Source organism: Aegilops tauschii, chromosome 7 (genome assembly GCF_002575655.3).
Source record: "Aegilops tauschii subsp. strangulata cultivar AL8/78 chromosome 7, Aet v6.0, whole genome shotgun sequence".
Classification (NCBI taxonomy): Eukaryota; Viridiplantae; Streptophyta; class Magnoliopsida; order Poales; family Poaceae; genus Aegilops; species Aegilops tauschii.
The window spans coordinates 444,041,168-444,058,953 of NC_053041.3; positions in this window are offsets into that span (position 1 = coordinate 444,041,168).

Sequence of the window (17,786 nt, forward strand, 5' to 3'; positions counted from 1 at the left end):
GTTTCAGCCTGTTGACGGCCCATAAAGCAGTTGGGCCATTTGTAGTCGGACCTGAGTTTCGGCCTTTTAGCGACCCATTTAAGTGTTGGGCCAATTCCCGACCCTGTGTGCCTTTCAGCCTATTAACGGACCATAAATGAGTTGGGCCATTTGTAGTTGGACCTGAGTTTTGGCCTTTTAACGGCCCATGCCCTTCATGGTCCAATACCAGCCCGGTTTCTCTTTCGGCCTGCTAAAGGCCCACAACACAGTTGGGCCATTTATAATACGACCTGACTTTCGGCCTCTTAGCGGCCCATGCTCTACATGGTCCAGTACAAGCCCGCTGTCTCTTCCGGCCTGCTAAAGGTCCATAGTATAGTTGGGCCATATGTAGCCCGAACTTAGTAACGGCCTGTTAACGGCCCGTGAAATCAATTGGGCCCACCTATTGCCCGCTTCGATGTCAGCCTGTTAACGACCCGGGAGTTAAGAGGGCCGACCATTAACTTTCGGCCTGGTAACGGCCCATTAACTTAATGGGCCCACTAAAGTTCGTACATGTCTTTAGGCCAAATTAGATAATTTGAGCCCATTACGACGAGCAATTATGCAAAGGACCAAAACCGATCAAGCAAAGGTACGGCATACAGGGAAAAACGTTGCACATCCAGCATATATTACAGGAAATTACATCCACTGGGCAATCAAAGATTGATACCAGTGCAAATAAATGAACAGAACCTAATGATCTACAACGTCACAATCTGCAACCTCAGCACGGATGATGCCCATAAGCATGTGGGCAAGTTCTTGCTGCTTTGCTACACTGTCTCTGAAAACATTGACCAGTTATTGTGTCGCACGACTCTGCACCTGTGATTCCTCCACCATTTCCATCATTCCTTCAGCCATTAATTGGTTCACAAACATACATTTTTTCCGTTGCATTCGAGACAGAGGATACTGAACAGATTCAGATGGCGATTTTGGCAGGCTTGTATTATTGATAGTGGAGAGTGTCTCGACCACGGCATCATAACATAAATTAGGAGGGGAACCAAACAGATTAATCATGAGTTATTGGCATATTACCTGGCCTAGATTTATTGGAAAGAAACAATGGGGTTGCCTTGCTGTTTTAAGAGTTTTTCTTCTGATCTTCAGCAGCCTGCACCAAATTAAGACACTAGCATTGCTATCATTGGCCAAGTCAGATAATACGAAAGCAAGATTGGCACAACGAACGTTTGGGCAACTAGCCAACACCAAATTAACACAATATGGCACATCTATCATCAGCCAGGTAAGGTAATATGAAAGCAACATTGACACAATGAATGAATGGGCAAGCAGAGCAGCACTACAATTCAGTAATGTGCATGATATGAGATAGTACACTCATGCAGCTCAGTATGCAAAACTACCAGGCAGTTTTCTTTACAAAAATCAACATTGGCACCTTTAACATTTTGCTACAACAAATTTTAGATCAGACAAAGGTTGGATTCACGCCGATTAACAAAATACATGCTGATGTAAAAATATAGTGATATACAACAGGTACTTACATCTGCATTGGAGTACAGAGAATTCCTACTGCAGAACCAAAGTAAAAAAACACTCATGCAGAATTCCTACTGCGGAACCAAGGAGTATGATGTAAGAGCTAGGGATACGACAGGACAACATAGTAAAAAAACACTGAAAACCTACTACAGAACCAAAGTAATCAAACCCACTGATATGAGATAGTACACTCATGCAGCTCAGGATGCAAAACTACCAGGCAGTTTTCCTTACAAAAATCAACATTGTGGCCTTTAATCATACATTTTGCTACAACTAAATTTAGATCAGATAAAGGTTGGATTCACGTCAATTAACAAAATACATGCTGATGTAAAAATATAGTGATATACAATAGGTACTTACATCTGCATTGGAGTACAGAGAATTCCTGCAAGAATCTTTCCTCACAGACGATACCAGTGTAGAAATTCTTCTATCTGTTAAGCTTATTTTCTAAAAGAGAGATGGGTAAGAAACATGTAGAAAATATGATTAGCATGCTATAAAATTTCATGATGCAAGGATATGCACACGCTTCTTAGAATGGAGTTGACATATTTTTGCTGGACTGGAGCGGACTAGTTCTTTGGCCACTGGAATCTGCTTATTATCAGTAGGAGTTGGGTTTCTCTGTGCTGGAGCAGTATCTATAAAAACTGGAGTTGGTTTATTATCTCCTGGCGTTTGGATCTTTTGCAAAGACCTGGTTTGTAACCCTTCAGATTCAAACATAGTCATCTTCCCCTTGCATGCCTTGTATAGAAGAATGGTGCTTCAATTAAAAAACATGCTACAGCAGAGAGATGGAATAGGTACTGAAGAATAGAAAGGCATGACATATTGACATGTATTCCCTCCATCCGGAAAAAAATGGATGGGTCTAGGCGTATTTGAGTTCTAGATACATCCTTTTTTATCCATTTCGGCAACATGATCCGGACGGAGGGAGTATGGTGTAAGAGCTAGGGATACGACAGGACAGCACGATAAAAACCACTAGTTGAATGAAAAATTGTTTGCTAGCGGAATACGTACAGAAAAAACTAAGGCAGCATACACGTGTATGATTGGGAAACTAAGATGGCATTGCAACAGAGCACTAGAACAACACTTCAATGTAAAAAAACATGGTATGGTAGACAGATGAAGTACGTACTGATGAATAACAATGCATAAGATATTCAGAAGCATGATGTCCAAATTAAGCAGATGGCATTGCGATAGAGTAGAATGACAGTACTTGAATTTGAAAACATGTTATCATGAATGGAATAGGTACTGAAAAACAGGAAGGCATGACATATTTACATGCATGATCAACATGCTAAGCACATGGCATTGCAACAGAGTACATACACTCCAGGACATTATATGCATGTTGTACCCATATCATGGGCCAAGTTAGAGCAAGGACCTTGTGGGGTGAAGAGGGTTCAACATCTTTCTGCAAGTCTTCTGAAGAACTGCCTTTACATGTTCCATCATATTGGGTATCATTGACATCAAGTTTATTGGCCTTTACATTGCTCCGTGAGGTTCTTGTGGATATATCAGTGTGTGCAATTATATCTGACATGCATGGAAGACAACTAGTAGTTAGATTTATGTAATGAGTGCCTGTAGGAGACGACATAAATAGTAGGACTGGGGTTAACTAGCAGCAACAGGTCTAAAAAACTAAAGGGAGAACACAGATGAAAGCTACAGAATATGTATCGTTTGTACTCGAGATTAACTAGATGGCACACAAAAGTATTAAAGAACAACATAGGTAATACTAGAAGTGGTATAATACTATAATCACCAGCCTGTGGGATAGCATTGGCTGATGGATGATAACTATGGAACAGCGTTACCTAAAGAACAAGTATCTTAGCTGAACTATGGAACATCGTTAACTCCTGAACAAGACCCGTAAGAGATCAGCATGAATATACAGTGAAATGTGATAATCTATTTTCCATGCTTAGATGAATAACAAAGCCATAAATGTTGCACACAAGTAAGATAAGGGTACAACCTAACTGGCCGCCATCCATAGGAGTGAGCATCATGTGCTGACTTGTCGATGGCCCTGCTGTTGTTGTGGTTGTCCATGTCGGGCACGCGCATTTGATGCAGGGAACTATTGAGTGGGGACTATAGCTCCCTTCTGGTGTATGCTTCCCTTGTTGGAGCAGCTGCGGTGAGTTGGAAGACGGTGTGGCTGAAGATGCAGATAACGCATAATGTTAAGAACGACACATCTCTTTGATCTGAAGAAATACACTAAGAGATCAACAGCAAGGTACGAGAGTGGTCACACTTCTGTTGACTGAGACTAAATTGGGGTCAGACGATTTTATTTTATTTTGGTACTATCCGATCTACGCCGGATGGCTTGATGGCCGTCTTGTGCCTCTTGGCTGACACTGTTAGGAATCTTCCCCGAAGAGCCAGCGACCAACGGCAGAGCAGCTTGCCTCTGCCGTCCGTGGCCCCGGCCAAAACCCCGTTCCCCGCCCCACCGCACTGCTGTGGTTGCGCCGCCCCCGGGCCAATCCACACAGACTCCCCGTCATCCATATCCGGCGGCGGCAGTACCTTGAACCCACGCAACTCTAAGATAGCCATCTAAGCGCTGCTACCAAGGCAAACTTGCGGCCCCGCAACCTTATGTTAGAGACCAGCCAACCGGCAGCCTAGGAGCTCCGCCGCCTCGAGGGGTGCTGCTTCCCATTGGGATCGATTGGCCCAGAATAAAAATTCAGACAACTGACGCCTAAATAAAGTGATTTGAGATGAGGGTGCGACCTATCTGGCGGCATGGTGAAGTAGGCAGGTCCAGCTGCCGAGTCGGTGAGGCCGGCGTGGTTGCGGTGGCCACCGGCGGCAGGGAAACAGCGATGTCGCGACGGTCGACGACTACGGGGAAGCAGCGCTGTGACTCTGGACGGATCCAAAGTTGGAGCCGCTCCGGCGCCGTGAACAACGGCGGGGGTGAATCGGCTCCGGTACGGTTCACGCGGCCGTCGTCGAGGCAGCTCCAGCAGCACGGAGTAAGACGCACACGGCCCAGTGCACGACGGCAAATGGACAGCGTCTCCGGCATTAGGGAGGAGGGCGGCTGTGAAATTGGTGCGGTGGGGGGCGCCATGGAGGAGGGGCTGAAGTTTCGCGGCTCGGGAGAAGGGAGCTTCCGAGGAGAAGGTGATTTGGCGCCCACGAGGTATGAATGGGGGGGATTGGGAGGGGAGTGGAACCATGTTTTACAGACGCATTTGTCTGAAATGTGAGGGGGAGTTATAGTTCTACCTCTGCCTTTAGGCTTCTCTGCTTGGGTCTGTGTACTGAGGGTCGGGGATAGTAGAGTAACTTTGCTTCTCCCCAAATAGTGGGCGGGATCGATTTCGAGCGAGGAGGGTGTGTTTTGAAATATAGTGGGCGCGAGCGATTTTGGGCGAGGAGAGCGTGTTTTGAAAAAGTGGGCGCGAACTATTTCGGGCGAGGAGAGCGTGTTTTGTCGACCATGGTTTATGAATTATTCGGCACATGTCATTTCAGCCGAGGAGAAGGCGTGCTTGGATGAAGTTACGAACCTACCCTCGATGCACAACGGGCCAATTAATGCATCTCCCACATAGGACGGTAATTTCGCATCTCCCATTTATTTGCTCGGGCGAATTCCACCGAGCAGACGATGTTTAACGGTTCGTTCAAAATTTGGGAGAATGAGCATCCACGTCTACCTTACCAAGTCGATTCGAATCAAATTTAGAAATATTAGCTTGCCACTTCTTTTTTAGATGGAGAGATGATGCTCGGGAGTAATGTGTTTTTGCATGCTCGTTGCTAGCGATTTACTATATGACAAATAGTTGACCCACTCAAAAACGGGAATCAAACCCAAAATGAAATATCTCGATTCAATGAAATAGCTCGTTAACCAGGTCAAAATAGTGAACTAAATCCAAAATTGAACACCTCAATCGAATAGCATGTTGTACAGTATTATAGTACTCCATGAACATGTTGAAAGTCAAATTAATGAACTTGTTTGATATACGCATATCCGTTCATGTGTGGATTGCAGACAACTTGTTCTCCAATTTAAATATTTGAATGCAAGTTTATATCAAAACATGGTTTATATCAGTCTTTGATGCATAAAACGCGACCTCCCCCTCTCCCGGACTCCTGCTCTCTCTCTCTCTCTCTCTCTCTCTCTCTCTCTCTCTCTCTCGCCGACAATCTTCAATTCTGTCGCACGCATCCAACACAAAAACCTTGTTGGTCCTCTCTCTTTCTCTCCATCTCTCTCTCTCTTTGTGTGTGTGCGTGGGGCGGGGGGGTCTTTCTAGTTCGCATGCATATACACTCCATCTATAGGTCTCTCTCGCACACTATGTATGATTATCTAGTCCAAGCTAGATATCTTGGGTGCACTCATCGTACGCACACAAATTCCTTGGCTCGTTGCCCGTAACTCTCTCACGCACCACTCTGTCATCTCGGAGCTCTTCCCCCTCTCTCTCAAACTCTTCATCTACCTCGGTCACACATACACATGCATATCTCACTCGCACTCGATAGGCCCATCTAAAACTCTATCTCTCTCCCTCGTTCTCTCTCCATCTCACACGCACACACACACAATCTCATGCCTAGCTAGCCAAGTATGATGGTCTCTCACTCAATTGTAGGCACACGCAGTCCCCCCTATATGTATATGACTAGCTAATCTTAGTCTCCATCACAAACATGTGCATGGTCTTTCTCGATTTCTCTCGGGGCATCTTTCTATCGCGCACGCACCTCCCTCGATCTCCCACCCATATAGTCCACTCACGATCTCGAGGGGGTCTCTCTATCACAAACACACCCTCTCGCCCTCCCCATGTGTCCATGTTCTCCATGTGTCCCTCTCGACCTTTGTTCCTTGTTGGCTAGACCTCTATTGGACATGTGCTATAGGGGTGTCTCTCTCCGTTGCAAACAATCACACACTAGCTATCTTCGTGTATCTCCTCACCTCGCTTTTCTATCTCGGAGATGCATGCGTTATATGTTAGCCTAAGAAACGAAAAAACACACACTCTCTCTAATTTATCGTTTGTTGTCACTTTCTCTTTCACACACATACTCTTTTTGCACACTTACTCATTCTCCTTCACACGCACTTGATCCCTCTCGACTTAGGCACTCTCCTCGGTCCATAGCATATTGATTTACTTAAAAGTCAAACATCACAAAGTTTGACCATGTACGTGGAGAAAAAACAATTACATCTGGAACGGCAAACATATACCATTAGATTCACCATGAGATGTAGTTTCGTATGATGTATCTTTGGTATTGAAGATATAAATAACATTTGTGTAAACCTGACCAAAGTTTCCAAAGTTTGACTTCTAAAAAAATTACATGCACTGCATTATCGAGCGGATGGAATATCTCTTTCCCCCTCTCAGCTATCTAACGCACCACTCAGCCTTATTGGAGCTCCTCAATCTCTCTCAAACTTTATATCTCCCTGGTTCACACATATACATGTCTCGCTCGCGCTATACATATAGACCCATCCAACACTCTCCTCCCTTGTTCTCTCTCTATGTGACATGCACCCCCCTAATAAGTACCATAATCCCTCACTCCATCATAGGCGCAAGCACTCCCCCCCCTAAGTATGATTATCTCTCACTAGCCATCAGGAACACACGTATTGTCTCCTCCCATCCATACTTCTATCTCGATATCTCTCGGGGTATCTTCTATCGCGCACACACCTTGTCACTCGATCTCCCACCCATGTAGTCCCATCACGATCTCCAGGGGATCTCTCTATGACAAACATACACTCTCTCCTCCCCATGTCTGCATTTTCTCCGTACGCCTCTCTCGGCCTCTCTCCCTTGTTTGTCAGACCCCTCTTGGCCACGTGCTAGGGGTCTTGCTCTCTCGGTTGGAAACAACCACACAATATCTCCTCACCTTGCTTCCGTTGTCGAAGATGCATCTGTGATATGTTTGCATAAGACACACACGTTTTTTCTCGACTTTTATCGAGTGTTGTCCATGTCTCTTTCACACACACACATACTTTTTTCACTCACTCTTTCTATTTCTCTCTCTCTCTCTCTCTGTAGTTAGGGACTCTCTCCCGTCCATAAGCATATGGATGTTTTGAAAAGTCAAACCTCAGGAAAGTTTGACCAGGTATATGTGGAGAAAAACATTTACATCTGGAAAGATCATTAGATTCATCACAACATGTACTTACTTCATAATATCATTTATCTTTGGTATTGTAGATATAAGTAATTTCTTTATAAACTTGGTCAAAGTTTCAAAAGTTTGACTTTTAAAAAAAGGTTGGAACTACATTATCGAACGAAGGGAGTAGCTCTTTCTCTCTCTCTCTGCTATCTCTCACGGGCCTCCCCTCTCACACGAACACTCTATACTGATGGATTATACGCTCACTGTGTCAGCGTATAGCTCCATATATTGTTGAGTCGACCGGTCAACCAGTACACATGCTGCCTTGTCAGCTCGTGTTCTGTATCTTCGTGTGCTGGCCCATGTGGCAGTGGGTGAAAATAAGTAAACTAGAGGCCCATCTGACACGCGGTGAAGTAAACAAAGTTGAAACCTCTCGGGGTAGCACCCCGCACGCTAGTAAATTGAGGGCGCACTGAGGACACACTTCTTCCGCGTGGAGGATGCACTCGCGCACAATTCACCACTGCGCGGCGGCATGCACAGAAGGACGCACTCGCGCACACCCAGCACACAACACACACCAGCACACGTGTACACCGGCGTTGCCGCCGGTTGAGATGGACGGCGAGGCAGCCAACAAGCGGAGGCGGCTCGAGCCAAAACCGCATCCGGCGAGCCTGGACTTCATCATCAGCCTCCCCGACGACATGCTGCTCGTCATCATCGGCCTCCTTCCCACAAAATCTGCCATGCGGACCGCCCTCCTCTCCCAGCGGTGGCGCCCCCTCTGGCGCCGCGTCCCCCTCAACCTCACCGTCGACAGCTGCCTCTGCGACGGGGATTGCAAACGCATGGCCGCAGTCTCCAAGATCCTTTCATCGCACCCTGGGCCAGCCAGACGCCTTGACATCCGCATGTTCAGTACCAACTGAAAGGTCCAACCCAAGTTCTACGAGTGGTTCTTATCCCCCGCCCTAGATCAGCACGAGGAGCTCAGCTTTGAAGCTGGACGATGTCGCTCTCTGCCGCCGTCCGCGCTCCGCCTCGCGCCAACGCTGCGCCGTGCCAGCTTCAGCTCCTGCTATCTTCCCCAGATTAATGCCGCGCCCGCCCTTCTTCTCCCTCAACTCAAGCAGCTCGACCTCTTCGGCATTGTCATCTCGAAGAAGGCTATGGAGCAACTGCTCCGCAGCTGTACTGCGCTCGAGTACCTTCGTCTTGAGCAGATCCACGGGTTCATTAGCCTCCACATCGCCTCGACGAATCTCCGATGGATTTATGTGTCTTGCTGGCCCCGCAACAAGACATCAATTGGGAAGAGATCATTCTAGGTGTTCCACGTTATGGTCATTGAGAATGCGCCTTTCCTTGAGAGATTGCTTGTATCGGATCTAGAAGGTCCAACAAAAATCAGGGTCATTGACGCGCCGAAATTGACAGCGTTGGTGCACTCGTCTGCCAAATTCTCCGAACTCTTTATTGGATCCGTAATCGTTCAGGTACAACACTCATCTTCTTCTCCGTCTTCTTGAAATTCACATTTTTAAATTTCTTCTTGATGAATTTACGACCGTCTTCCAGAAAATGATTCCCACAAGCTTGACCCAGTCTATGAACACAGTGAAGATCTTGGCAATAAAATCTATCGGCCCCAATCTGGATCAAGTTGTTGGATTCCTTACATGCTTTCCGTGCACGGAGAAGCTACTCATCGAGGTGAAACTTCTTTCCTTTTAGTAAACAGTAATCACAACGTAGCTCAAATTTTTCATAATTTTCCCAAATTACGATGACAAGTGTTGTGTTCAAAACTGCATCTACGCACTGCACCGAAAGAAATGTTTTTAGTATTTTTTCTCATGTGATCACCTGCATCGTGTTTTTGTTGTACTACTATAGTAGCCTAGACTAGTCATAGTGGAAAGTAACTTAGACTACTCCGGTAACTCTATGGTTACCCTAAGAGCAAGTACTACCTCCGTCCTTGTTTACTCTTCCTATTTTGTAGTATCAAAATTTGACCATAGATTTAACTGACAAAATGTTAATGCATGTCACTAAGAACTATATCGTTGGATTCGTATTTGAACATAATTTCAAATGGTGTAATTTTTAGTGACATGCATTGGCATTTTCTTACATAAATATATGGTCAAAATTTTATACTAAATAAGAGGTAGTACAAAAGTGGGCTATAACGGCCCTCCACTATGTAGGCCAAAACACGTGCCAAATTCACTTGTGATGCATTTGGCATCGATGCCCCTCCATTGCTCACCTGGTGCCCCAATCTGGATCACGTACTTTGCTCCGGTGCCAAATTAACTCGCGCAATGAAAAAACACTTGCGTGGGAGAGAGGACTGAGGCAATAAAAAACACTTGTTTGGGAGAGTGAGAGGCTGGTGTAGTTGGTTTGATTGATTTGTTTATACATGTGGGTCTGTGTGCACAGCGGTGCCAACTCTCTCACATCTCGAGAGCGGTGCCAAAATCTTTTGATTTGACATCGATGCGTATTATGGCATCGGCCACATAGTGGAAGGCAACAAATGCCCAAGCTCTTCACGTACTCCTAGGTAAATGAGAGGAAAGAGAGAGAGAGAGAGAGAGAGAGAGAGTGAAAAAATATTACTAGCCAGCCAACCCTATCGTATGAGCGAATGATATTGGTACCTCTTGATGACACGGCAATCTTATACAGCCAGCTACTCTAATATGTTCTCTTCTTTTGCAGATAAAAAAATACCCGAAAGTGAAAAATGTGCTGCACTATAACAATCTCATCGAATGCCTTGATCTCCATCTAACAGAAATTGATTTGATCGACTACCGAGGTAGCACATCTGAGATTAAATTGGCCAGGTTCTTTGTTCTGGAGGCAAGTGTGCTCAAGGTAATGAGGTTTGGCGTTCTCTGGCGCAACAATGAATGGCGTGCTGATCACCGCAAGCGACTAAGCCTAAATGACAAAGTCTCCACAGAAGCTGAATTTGTTTTTGAAACATCAAGTGGCCAGAGACTCCAAAACTTATTTGCCCATTAGTGACTTGTCAGTGCGGTGGATTTTAGTTTGTACGATAATGCTGCATCCACCTAAAGTAATGAAAGTTCTTACGTAAACTTCCTAGTAATTCCCTCTTCGTAGGTGCAGCATTACTCCTAACATTTGTAATATCAGTTTGAAACTTGTAATATTGCAGTGTCCTATTCTTGCGTTTTCAAAATCCTGTGATTCAAACAGGTCCTGAGTTGGTGATGCTGTTGTGCCTGCCATCTTTCACCAATAGCCGTCGGATCTAGATCTGACGCATACAAACCAAACTTCTCCAGTTTTGCAAAAAGATGCCCGCACTTGTTCCCTATTTACAAACAACTCCTTGTCTCTCACAATCAGCCTTATCTCCTCCCCACCACATCTAGAAGGCCATGGAAAAATCTGGCGCGATGGCCGCTGCCGGCGCCGTCCACCCCCCAATCTTGGTGTTCCGTGCAATGCACGGGCATCTACGCACGGGAAATTATGTCGAACACGGCTAGTTGTAAGCAGGCTAGGTCTACAGCCATGATGATAGTGACTGCAGACGGTGAGGCTGACTATGGTATGCCGAACACGGCACCTATACTCAGGTGTCATCTCCGGCGTAGGGTCTTGTCACTTCACTGTGAGGAGCAGCACGTAATAATTTGACCAACGGGTAGTACAGTGCTACTACATTGGTAGTACTACTACTACTAGTACTAGCACCACCATCTGGATTTAGTAGTGCTACCACGTCCATCTGGATTTAGTATTTCACTAGCAATATCTAGTAATGCATGTCACAAAAAATGTACTACTCCCTGTGTAAATAAATACTCCCTCCGTCCCAAAATTCTTGTCTTAGATTAGTCTAGATACGGATGTATCTAATACTAAAAAGTGACATGATACATCCGTATTTAGACAAATTTAAGACAAGAATTTTGGGACGGAGGGAGTACATGGTGTATTGTTTTATTCCTATCGGCGAGGTAACTTAATGTCTTTTTGCTACTTAATAGGATTACATGCAAAGAACTAACCACCGCATGTGATGTTTGGTAGTCTCAAGTCATTGAAAGCATGCACGGGCACGGAGGGGGACGCAACTTCATTGACTTACTGCACCTGCCTTTGGGTGTATGACACGTGGGTCCAATGGGTGGCTGGCCAACCTGTCATACAACGAAAGGCAGGTGCAGTAGAGGGGCGAGGAGTAGATGGCCAACACGCACGTGAATTGAACGCAATCTGCACTTCTCATATAAAGGCTCCCGCCAGTCCAATCTACGAAATCCTACGCACCCATGCACCCAAGGGCAAGAGTGATCACTCCAATCGCAAGATCAGTTGACTAGAAGCTAGACCCATGGAGGCGATGAGCGCGAGCATCAGCCGGCTGTGCCAGATGGTCCACGATGCCGGCCTGTGGCCCGACACCGAGGAACGTCTCCAGGTAGTGCTTGAGGCCGCCAGGGCGAGGGGCTGCTTGGACGACAGCTTCGTCTCCTTGTTCGACGAGGTCCTCGTCGGCTTCCTCGACAAGTTCACCGTCGTTAAGAAGCTCGCGGACAACCTTGACGTACGCCTCCAGCCCACGCGCCCAGGCTCTGTGATGACTGCCACCCTCTATGGTGACAACCTCTTCGACGCACTGGTGGCCTTGCGACTGCCCGCCGTCGTGCCGGAGAATGTCCACCTCGAGGTCGCGCTCGCCGCGCAGCGCCTGGCACAGCAAGACACCATCGACATAATCACCCACGTCTACGCGCAAATCGTCCACAAGGACTACTACATGCAAGAGGAGGATGATAGGACGCTGGCCTTCTTGGATCACAGGGCAACCTTGGACGGCATTGTTCAGAAGCACGTTGAGCTTGCTGCCAACGCCGCTACTCCTCACATGTCGGTTGCTGACCCGGTGCACTAGGGCGTGAGGATGTCGTTGATGGATCCGTATGTATCTTTATCTTTCCGTCAAATCCATGTAGTAGTATATGGTACTACTAGTAATTATCTTACCTTTCGCATCAACTTCATAATTTTCCTACGTACTCCATGCATGAACCGCGCCAGAACCAAACTTCTCATTACTCTAGGGAAAATCGTTATTTCTATCTATCGGTCGCCCCATGGAGCATAACCAAATTTTACAAGTTACAAGTTCAAAAGGAAAAGCCTGCCGTGTTTGCGTCGCACCCCAACACGGTTTGTCCGGCACGCCGCTCAAGGGGGAATGTGTCGTGGAATTGTCACGGCAGATGTCCTTAGTGTCAGGACTTAGTCGCGAGGCCAACGCATCTATGTATTAGCTTGAGAGGGGTTGAGCGGAATCGAGAGACGCAACACAAGACAAGGATTTAGACAGCTTCGGGCCCCGGGAAACATCATCCAGTAATAACCCTACATGTTGTTTGTGGCTAGGTCTCATTATCATCAAGAGGGAGTCGCCGGTAAACCGGCTCTTGTGTCTAGCCCTAGAGATTGTTTCTTCTTTCCTCGTCTCTTGTCCCCCTTTGGGGAGCCCTGCCCCTCCTTATATAAGGTGAAGGGGCGGGTTACATGTGGAGTCCTACTAGGATTAGGACTAGTCTATCTCTAATACAAACCGGATACAAGTCCTGGTCTTAACTCCTTGTAAGGTAAATATTCCTCATGCCTTTCCTCTTAAACCGGCCCACCATAGTATGAACCGGCCTTCATGAACCGCCCGTTGGGCCACCGGGTCTTGTCGCTCCTCTGACCCGCCTGCCGGATTACCAATGAATCATAAACCGCCAGGTCCAAACGGGTCGCCAGTGAATCGTCAAGTCTCAGCCGGGTCCGAAGTAAACTGCCAAGTCCGGTCGGGTTATACCTCCAGCCGGTTTACGCCGCGGGGTATATCCCCGACATTAGCCCCTAGTTTAATTTGGATTTATCCATGTTAAACTGATCCTGTAAAACAAACACAAGAACAAATTTGACAGATTATGCTCCGGGTTAAGAATTCTTGTAAACCGGCATCTGATCATCCTTAAGTCCTTGTCATTTCCTCCTTCTAGAAAATCCGGGTCAACAAGCCAGCTTCATACTCAATTTGCTGACATTGGTTTCTCACAGAGAAATATTGTGAAGAATAATCCACTTGAGTCGGCTTCCAAAGCGCCGGTTTAAGAAATATGGGTCTTGAAATACTCATCTGATATTCAGCCGGTTTGAAGATGTAAAACTTGTCGGTTTAATATTACCAAAATTACCGGTTTGTAAATATGGATGGCACCGAATCATAGTTGTTACCGACGCCGGGTCATAATTGTTGTAGACATCGGGTCAATCTGGTTTGCTCAGAACTGAGAATTTGAAGATTTTTCTCCCTTATATCCATATTACCTGTAGCCCCCAAGTCTTGAGCAGAACAAAGTGATGGCTTAAGACTTGTTTCCATATAATTACTGCCACTTTGAAGAAATCCATGTTGTTCATCTCAGCCACTATTAAAAACTGAATACTCCATATATGTAGGCCCCAAGTGCCGGGTCATTATGCAATAATGAGCAGGGACTTTATAAATATGATCATGTAGATTTGAACAATAACGTGTAGCCCCCAAGGGCCGGCTCAGTAAGATAATATTGAGCTGGTACTTTATATATATACTTCTTTGAAAAGAACATCATATAATGTAACCCCCACCATGGGGCTTGAACCCACGTCCACAAGGTTAAGAGCTTTGTGCTTTACCAACTGAGCAATGGACCTTTCAATATAATGGTTTTACGACTTGTGTACCTTGTATTGTTGACAGGAGCAATTGGTAGCCCCCAAGGGCCGGCTCATTATGATGTGATGAGTCGGGTCTTCAATAAGGCCAATAAAAAATGACTTTGCATTAGCTCCCAAGTGTCATGGTGCATGCTTGCAGCGACATGAGACTTGCATGTAATCTCAATTTGAATAATGTAGCCCCCAAGTGTCGGGTCGTAAGCCTGCAGCGACTCGGGACTATTCCTTCCATTGTAGAATAAATCATATCCTTTGATAAAATAATAGCCATTGCGCTGAAGTGACTTTGAAAACCTCAATAATACCGGTTATTAATAACCATAATAAAATCCAGCCATGTTGGCTATTCAAGATAATATAATCGGGTATGAAAACCTTATTCATTCAATATCATAATGAAAATTCAGCCAAGTTTGGCTATTTGAATAATATAACCCAATGATTTATAAGCGCATGATTCCAATGGGGCAATCCAAATATATACTGGCGACTTATAGTCCAAAGCCAGGCCGGTTTAATAAACACCGGATAATTTCTCATCATATACTGGCGACTTATCGTCTTAAAGCCAGGCCGGTTTAATAAACACCGGATAATTTATCATCATATTGGCGACATATAGTCGAAAGCCAGGCCGGGTTAATAAACGCCGGTGATTTATAATCATGCTTTATTCAACCTGTTTCTGCATACAACAAGTTTAAAGTGTCCTGGCGGTTTACCGCCGGACGGGTCATAATGCCCAACATATAACCCGGGTTTATAACCAAGGCTGCACTTAAGAATAATCAAATATGAAATATATCATACCTGTGACATTGAATCACATCGTTGGTTTACCAACTTTTTGTAGTAAAGGTGATAACCCCAATCTTGAGTACTGATAACTCCTTCCATATTGTGCCGGTTTATGATAAAACCGTGCCGGGTTGTGATAAACACCGGATTAACCATATATAATACTGGCGACTTGTAGTCAAAACCAGACCGGGTTGATAATCTCCGGATTATGACTGATCATATACTGACAACTTGTAGTTGAAAGTCAAGTCGGGTTAATGAACACCAGTTTAAAAACATCACAAATCTTATTAAAAGAAAGAGAAACTTAGCAAAAGGCAAATAAAACCGTTGTAGTCTAGGCTTTTCACGGGCTGCCAGGCCCTAAATTCGACAGCAAAGAATCCCCAAGCAACATTGCGAGCTGTGCTCAGTGGGTGCCTATGTTTGAGCTGTTGTTTCACAACACTCTCTTTGGCCCCGGATTGATGTGGCTTTGAGCCGATCAAGAGGTGTGACTGTGGTTCGGATACGACCAAGCCCCCAAGTGATGCTGTGGCATTGCGCCGATCAAGAGGTGTAGCTATGGTTCGGGTACGACCAAGCCCCCAAGTGATGCTGTGGCATTGCGCCGATCAAGAGGTGTAGCTATGGTTCGGATACGACCAAGCCCCCAAGTGATGTTGTGGCATTGCGCTGATCAAGAGGTGTAGCTATGGTTCGTGTATGACCAAGCCCCCAACTGATGTTGTGGCATTGCGCCGATCAAGAGGTGTAGCTATGGTTCGGATACGACCAAGCCCCCAAGTGATGCTGTGGCATTGCACCGATCAAGAGGTGTAGCTATGGTTCGGGTACGACCAAGCCCCCAAGTGATGCTGTGGCATTGCGCCGATCAAGAGGTGTAGCTATGGCTCGGGTACGACCAAGCCCCCAAGTGATCAATAATATGATAAGCCAATAAGGCATGATACCCATGTTTGAACCGCGCATCATGGCAGCAGGTCCTCTTTGGCACCCTTTAACTTTTTGCAAGAGATAAATCCTTCTTGAACCGGGATTTTGAAACGGATATTGAGAGCTTCAAAGCTTTGTGGGAGACATCTTTCCCTTGAACCGGATTTTAAACCGGAATCTTTATTTTCAGCCGGAAATTTTCTGACGGCCTTTAAACTCGAACTTGCGAGAAGTTAATTCCTTTTTGAACCAGACATTTTCAAACCGGATTTGAGAGCATCAGAGCTTTGTGGGAGAACAGATTTCCCTTGAACCGGATTGTAAACCGGATATTTGAGAACTTCAGTGAGACTGACTTCCCTTGAGCCGGATTTTAAACTGGGATCCTTTCTGATGACCCGGAACTTCTTCATTGAGCCGGGATTTTGTAACTGTCATATACTTTCGAAGCCGGAAATTTTCTGACGGCCTTTAAATTTTCATCAATATAACAGTAGCCACCGGGACCAGGTTATCTATCCCTCCATCGTCCTGGGGTTCTTAAATTTGCTGAAACTGGCAAGATTTGCTGAATCATGTCATCATAGCCCCCGAGTCTCAAAGGTGACTCGAGGAGTTGTTGAGATTCTCCATATTTTGACCGTGATATAAACCGGCATAACTTGTATATCATTGGTGTTGATAGCACGATGTGAATCCATGGAAGGTTGAGGTGACTGCGGCGGTTTATAAATGATCTGTATGAGCCGTGTCAACAACTCGGCCAATGGTTCCTTCCAACTGGCTATTTGAAGTTATCCAAACTGTAGTGGCGGCGACTTGCGTGCCTGCCCATTGAGCTATCCAGTGCAGACGGCGATTGATAGTATATGATAATTTGCCTCCAATTTGTTCAAAGAAAAACCGGGCTACCCAAGCTGTGACTTGCTCATAGTCAATAAACAGCTCATGCAGACAGGTGCGGGCCGGTATGTTGATGTAGACAAGGCTGCGAGAGACGGACGACAAAGACGACCGCGGCATCAGAGGCAGCACAGACAGATGAGTCGGCCCCGGTGTTGTAATCCGGCACAGACCGGCGAGTCGATCGCAGGCGCGGTAAAACCGCACGGGCGGCCGGTTCGGCCTCGTCATGTTGATGTAAACTGGGCCGCAGAGGCAGCGGCTTGCACATATATTCATTGTGCATTATGGCATGGTCAGATGATGGCGCATCATAATAGTGGCGCGAGTCATATATCCATGACCCTTACTTTTGCAGTGAACAATTGTCCTGCATACAAAAATACACAAACCAAAGTAATTTTTCTTTGACAAAAATGAATATTTGCAAAAAAAAATATTTAGAGGGATGTCACCGGATTCGCCCGGACAACAGATGAGTCGGCCGCGGTGTTGTAAGTCGGCGCGGTCGAGAGAGTCGGGTGCGGCCGCAACATTTGTGAGCCGGTGCGGACACACAAATCGGCCGCAGGTGCAGACGGATGAGTCGACCTCATTTGACATAAACC